Source organism: Triticum aestivum, chromosome 1A (genome assembly GCF_018294505.1).
Source record: "Triticum aestivum cultivar Chinese Spring chromosome 1A, IWGSC CS RefSeq v2.1, whole genome shotgun sequence".
Taxonomy (NCBI): domain Eukaryota; kingdom Viridiplantae; phylum Streptophyta; class Magnoliopsida; order Poales; family Poaceae; genus Triticum; species Triticum aestivum.
In genome coordinates this window covers 559,797,858-559,804,206 of record NC_057794.1, presented here as the reverse complement: position 1 = coordinate 559,804,206, position 6,349 = coordinate 559,797,858, and the positions used below count along the sequence as shown (strand labels likewise).

At 43.1% G+C, this 6,349-nt stretch overlaps 2 long non-coding RNA genes across 2 annotated transcripts; both read right to left on the bottom strand.

Moving 5' to 3' along the window:
* Positions 1–3,399: 3,399 nt before the first annotated feature.
* On the bottom strand, positions 3,400–3,941 carry LOC123181181 (uncharacterized). The gene is made up of 3 exons (XR_006491540.1): positions 3,837–3,941; positions 3,527–3,681; positions 3,400–3,446 (listed from the first exon to the last, which is right to left on the bottom strand). It is a non-coding gene; the product is annotated as an uncharacterized lncRNA (long non-coding RNA).
* Positions 3,942–5,353: 1,412 nt separating this feature from the next.
* Positions 5,354–5,747, bottom strand: LOC123181176 (uncharacterized). Its single transcript, XR_006491539.1, has 3 exons — positions 5,703–5,747; positions 5,526–5,628; positions 5,354–5,435 (listed from the first exon to the last, which is right to left on the bottom strand). It is a non-coding gene; the product is annotated as an uncharacterized lncRNA (long non-coding RNA).
* Positions 5,748–6,349: the final 602 nt, after the last annotated feature.

Below are 6,349 nucleotides of genomic sequence, written 5' to 3'. Positions count from 1 at the left end.
GGAATGAATCCTCTCAAGACTGTGCGAATATGCCTGCTGCTGGTTTAGAGCTTTTTGAAGGAGATCCCTGGCCTGTCGTGCCTCAACCGCAACTGGTGATTCGCCGTCGGTTGGGAGGGCTGCCAATCGTGAAGCGGTGGCCACAATGTTGTCCAACGGGTTGGAGTAATGCGTGGGAGGTGTTGGAACATACTGTGGCACAATGTTGTTCTGACGAGGCAGGTCCGTCGCGCGTGGCTGAACCGGCGCTCCTGTTCCTGGCACCTCCGCCCGGTTTAATATTGGCTGGTTACTCGTTCCTGCTCCTGGCGTATTGAAGAGATTTCTTGGCTCATAACTCGGCAGGAGATGCGATCGGTATCTTCTTCTCATGACTTCCTCTGAAGCATTTTGATCTAGCCTAAGCCGGTAGGCCTGAGCTTCCAACTCGGCCCGTTCTGTAGCCATCCTAGCGTTATCTTCTACTAGGTCCGTTTTAGCCTGAGTTATCTGATCCTTTATCTTTGCGATCTCCGCATTGTGCTGATCCCGGGCTGCTGCATCCACCTCTGTGGCCATCAATGTTGCCAAAGCGTCGAACAAGTCAGACAGAACTTGAGCCGGAGGTGGCACAGAGCTCCCTGCCCCCGCCGGCGTGGCTATTGCTGAACCGGAGAGCATTGCTGCGGCGGTTGATGAGTGGGGCGCTGATTGTGTATCGGCCATGAAGATAGCGACCCAGTTTGGCAGATCAGGGGAGTCCGGAATACTGTTGCCCTCAGAACCTCTACCAATCCGGCCATCCTGCAACTGATAGAGTGATTCGGTCTCTCCAGAAGACTCGTCGTCGAAGCAGACAACGGTTTCTCCATCGGATGTCGATCCGTCCTCATATTCTTCTCCATGGATGACACCTACGAAAACATGCTTCGCCATAGGCTGAACCAGGGAAGGGCTTGCACGCTGAGCCGTTTCGACGATGTCGGTGCAGGTGTCTGGCTCAGGGCCCGGTTCGCCAATCTTGCCGATGAAGACGTGAATCCCACCAAAGGGGACCTGGTACCTGTATTCAATTGAATCGGCCTTGGGGCCCCATCCTGTGTTGTCGATGTAGAGCTTCCCGCGACGACTCTTCGTCATCCGGCCCACAGCGTATCCCTTGAGTCCATCAAAGCTGCCCTTTAAGAACTCGAAACCATCATGCGATAGCCCCACGGTGGGCGCCAACTGTCGAGGGTTTGTCACGGCAGATGTCCTTGTGAAAGGACTTAGTCGTGGAGCCATCGCAATGGGTTAGCTTAAAGGGGTTAAATCGGACAAGGGGACACGGGGAGTTTATACTAGTTCGGCCCCTTCGATGAAGGTAAAAGCCTACGTCTAGTTGTGATTGGTATTCACTACACCACAACACCGCATCCCCAACAAACAAGTTGGTCGGAAAAACAGCGTCTGCCGACACACAGTCGGTCGGGAAAAAGTATTGCCGACCGACAGCGTTTGTTGGGGTAAGTCCAGATAGGAAAACCTTTTCCCGACCGACATGTCTTTCCCGACCGACAGTTGGACGCCTATAAACCGAATTGCCGACCGAATTTCTGATGGCCTACCCCGGAATCTTTCCCGACTGATTCTCAGCTGGTGTTGCTGTTAAAGCTTTCCCGACCGACCGTTTGACAATACAGTCTTTGCCGACCGACTTTCTGCTGCCCCTATCCTGAACCTTTCCCGACCAACTGTGCGATGGTGTCTTTTTTGCCGACCGACTTTCTGTTGGTCCTAACAATAGGATGTTGTTTTGTTTCGCCAACCAACAATTTGACATCATTTTGCTTAGCTGAGCAATGTTTAATACCCACGTACCCTTGATTTCCCATCTGCCTTACAATACAATGTCAATCAAAATCAAGTTGCATATCTCATTACAATATGATATTAGTCAAGTTACAGTAACTTGCATGTACTCCGAAAATATTAAATCATGACCAAAGAAGGATAACATATTAATTACTTCTCACAAGTAAAGGAAACATTTACGATTCAATGACCGAATCACCCAACAGGTTTACAAAGTGATAGATGCATCTCCGATATTCATTGTTTTCTCCATTACACAAAATACCCAGGTGAAAAAATGAGACCTAAAAGACGCATTGTTTTTGCTCCATTACAGAAATCTCTAGCTGATGTAAACTGACATCGTCCTGGTTCCTTCCTGCTCCTTTTGTATGTCTTTCCTACAAAGGATAAAAATGTCATGGTGAGCATGCATTCAGAGACAATGGCAAAAACAATAATTGTATAAAGCATCTATGGCAATTGGCAATAAAAAACTATGGGATTTTAGTGTTACAAGAAATAGCTCAAGTTTAGAACAATGCCACAACATGTGTTAATTAGATCTTTGCTGTGTTGGACATCATAAAGCCTCGATGCAACGTGACCATGAAGTATATTTTAGGAAATATGAGCAATATAGAGGTGTACTCGGAGCAACACAAGGCAACATAATATAGAGGTGTACTCACTGTGATAACAGAACTATCAATACTAAAGAGCAGATTTCTATTGTGGACATGGCAGTACTAGAAACTGAGAATGTTGCCTTGAAACATAATATTTTGAAGGCCCACACACTTTTTTTCAAGTTCCTATATGCACAGACTTCCAAAGAATGTATCATTTCCATGGTTGAAGTTTTGCCACGAGTACTAAGACATTCTAGCAAAGAGGTTTTACTTGAGATGAAAATTAAGTGGGTAAACTGTATTGATTTTCTGTTACTTAATGGAATGAAAGATGTCAGAGATGCATTTTCTCTTGTAGTATGCTGCTTTTTGGAAACAAGAGTCATGGACATTTTGTTCTCGGATGAACTGGGAATGGAGGGAGGGACTAAAGAACTTAAGTTCATGGACAAAATAAAGCAAGCTTTCACAGAAGATGAAGATTCTCATGTTCTACTGACTCTTTTGGAGTCTACTCCCAGGGAGCACCCAAGCAATAGAAAATAGTTTTTAAGGCCAAACCAGATTTGGGAAATGAGGCATGTGGCAAGTAGAACTTACGAAAGCCAACTTGAGCCACCCAACATAGGAATTGCTCGGGTCTATGTACCAATTTAAGACTACAACTCTTGTAAACAATAGCATGGACATAAGAGCAACTTTTGCATCACATTATTATTTCCTTGTATTTCTACTAAACCATGTAAGCTATGAACTGTACATTAAGAAGTGGCAATGAACTAGGTAGGTATTGAAAATAAGAGAAGATAGACCAGCATTGATCGTTACTGCTCAATGTACAGAGCTAGATAACAACTATCATGAGGAAGAAGAAGATACAAGGGTCTGGTTAAGTTCATTTCGATCCCTGGTTTTGTAGCTCAAAAAATAAATACTAGCTCATGATTCAAATATACCTTAGCGGCGGGACGAGGAACATGCCCCAGGTTTGTAGGGTTTCATCTAGCAAAGTGATCATGAGTCAGTATCACACATCAAACAATTCGAGATAAGTGGACAAAACACACAATGTTGGTGATTACCTTGCTAGATGGCCATGCGATGGACCTTGTGACAACATCAGCGATAATTTGTAAACCTTCATCTTCAAAAGGCAAAGTAGCATCCCTTCTGATCGCAACATTGACAAGAACCTCATAAGTTCCTGGTCCAAGGGGCTCTCTGCCCACAATAGTGTCTGGGTCAACTGAGATAATTGTTGCCTTAGCAACAGGAGTTTCAGGACCAGTCCATGCATATAGAAGCACATCCATACCAATCTGAATCAATGATTATTTTAGAAACATGAAACAAAATAAAATTTCAACATATAGGTAAGGATGAGAAGATTACAAGGCTTTCATCTTCATAGGCTGATGAGCTTCTTGAAGGGGGCTTTGCAACAACTCTTCTATGAACAAAGGGCTCTTCATCATCCCGTTCATCATCTTCTTCACCATCGTTATTATCCTCAGCTTCAGCTCTTGAGTTCTATCAAACAGAAATAGAGTTAGTGCATGGAAGATGGATTATTGATGCAATGAAAAGATGTGGAAATAGTTCATTACTTGTCAAGAATTGGAACCCTGCTGCGAGCTAGGAGTTTCCAGATTATGCTCTCCTTGTGAAGCTAACATCAATTCCATTCGGTTCATCCGTTCTTGCATTTCTAGCACATGCCCCTCCAGCATGTTAAGGCGATTTTCAGCTTCTCGAGGCCCTTCCATTTCAACTAGAACTCTTGTGCTCAATTTACCCCGTGTACCCGGTGTGCCCAAATCTTGAGGTGTTGGACCTAGACCTAACACACGAACACGACCCCTGGGCTCCCTCATTCCACATACACGTGCAAACAGATCACCTTCTTTAATGTTTTTTTCCTTCCATTTGGGGTGCTGTTCACCTTTCTCTATGAGTTCTTTCTACAAAATGATATGTACTTGCTATGTAAATTCTACTTGTATAATTTTTGTCTAATACTGAAAAAACATGGCAAAAGGGACTCACAATTGTTGCTGCTGCCTGCGGCACATAACTCCCTTTCCTTTCCCCTTTCTTGCATGTATGTGTTTCGATATAAACTTCATCTCTTCGAGGATCATGCCCAAGTTTGACAGCCTGCAATCATTTATTTATTTCACTATGAATTAGTCACTAAAACACAGTGGCGTATCTTTTTAATTGGGGTAATTATGTTTACCATTTCATTGGCAACACGGGCATGACTATTGCTACCAGATGTATGAGGCACTGCATTGGCACGATTCTTTTTGGCGATAGCACTACGAGACTACAAGACAAGTAAAGGAGATTTATCACATGTATTGTTTGCTGCCATATGTATGGTGCATATTTGTTTATCTATGTCCAGCAGGACGACTACTTTTTTGATTCGGCAGGATGACTTACTTCAAATGCCGAAGATCTCCAATAAGTAATAAGGGTCTTCCAATCAGCTTCACTAATTCTGCTATCATGTCTTTTCATAAGTTGTGCATCAGTCAGTGCAGCATCGAACTTGTACCTCTTTAAATCTGACTTCCAATCCTTCCATTTTATGTGTGAAGTGTTGAGAACAAAGCTCAAGGCGGTTGAGTCGAGCTCATAAAATGCCTATTAAAATGAGAGAAAGCAGAATACTCGGTTAGATAGCATTAAAAAAGAGTAAGTTATAAATTATGCTCATTTATACCTTCAAGGTCTCCCACACTAACAATTTTTTGTCTACATCAACATCTCGCCAATCTAACTCTGCAGGTGGTATATGCTTCCTCACCAAAGTACCAATGAAATTGGCAAATTCAGTTGCATCTGGCCCAACAGGCTGGCCATTCCCATTAAGTGGAATATGGTTTTTGGGTTGATTCAACCTTGCATATATGTTAGCCTTTCGAGTAATTTTTCTTCCACCTTTCTTTTGACTACCTTCATCATCAAGCTCACAAGTAATCTCTTCATGCAAGAAAATTAACATAGTCATACAACAATTCTAGCAAGTGACATTAGGCTACAATATGAGCAAGTATAACCCACTACAAATACCTTTGGAAGGCTGATGCTCAGGATCTACATGATCTTGATCTTTTGATACCCTAGACCTCAAAACACGTCCTTCATTCGCGCTTATAGGTGCGCTGGAGGGTGCCTGCATAGATATATAGTTTAGTGTTGCAAGCTACATTTGCTTCCTTCAAGTAGAACATCTTCAGGGCTACATACCTTTCTTTTCTTTTTGGGGGCTTGGTTCGCTTCCGTATCTTCCTGCATAGAAGCTCTTGTTGCTCGTACCGCTGCTAGCCGTTTATCATTCCGTTCAATGGTCTTGCTTCTCAGTAGTTCATACTCTACCGCTTTCAGTTGTTCCTCCGTGACCCCACCATCTTTAGCTCTTCCGTTTGCGCTTGCCATTTTTCCTCCTGCAAAAGACACACTATGCGAGTACATCGCTGAAAATACAAAACATTAGAGGATCATACACAACACTTACTTTTTTTTCAATATCACTTGCTTTAAGAACTAGTCCATCTATATGTGTCCTAGCAGAACCAATGCATCCATCCGCAACACTCACACGTATAGCAGTACATGGATCAGGCAACGTCACACGTAAAACATTACCATTGTCATCTTTAGATTCTTCTATGTCATATAATGATGGAACAACAACAGTAGACCACTTAGCATCAATGGGATCTTCAACATAGTAAACTTGAGTTGCTTGTGTGGCTAATATGAAGGGCTCGTCTGATATTTTCTCACCAGTATTGAACAAATGCTTGAAATTCACAGAAGTGATTCCAAACTGATCAGTTTGCACCCATTCATCTTCTACACGATTATCAACCCAGTCACATTTGAACAACACT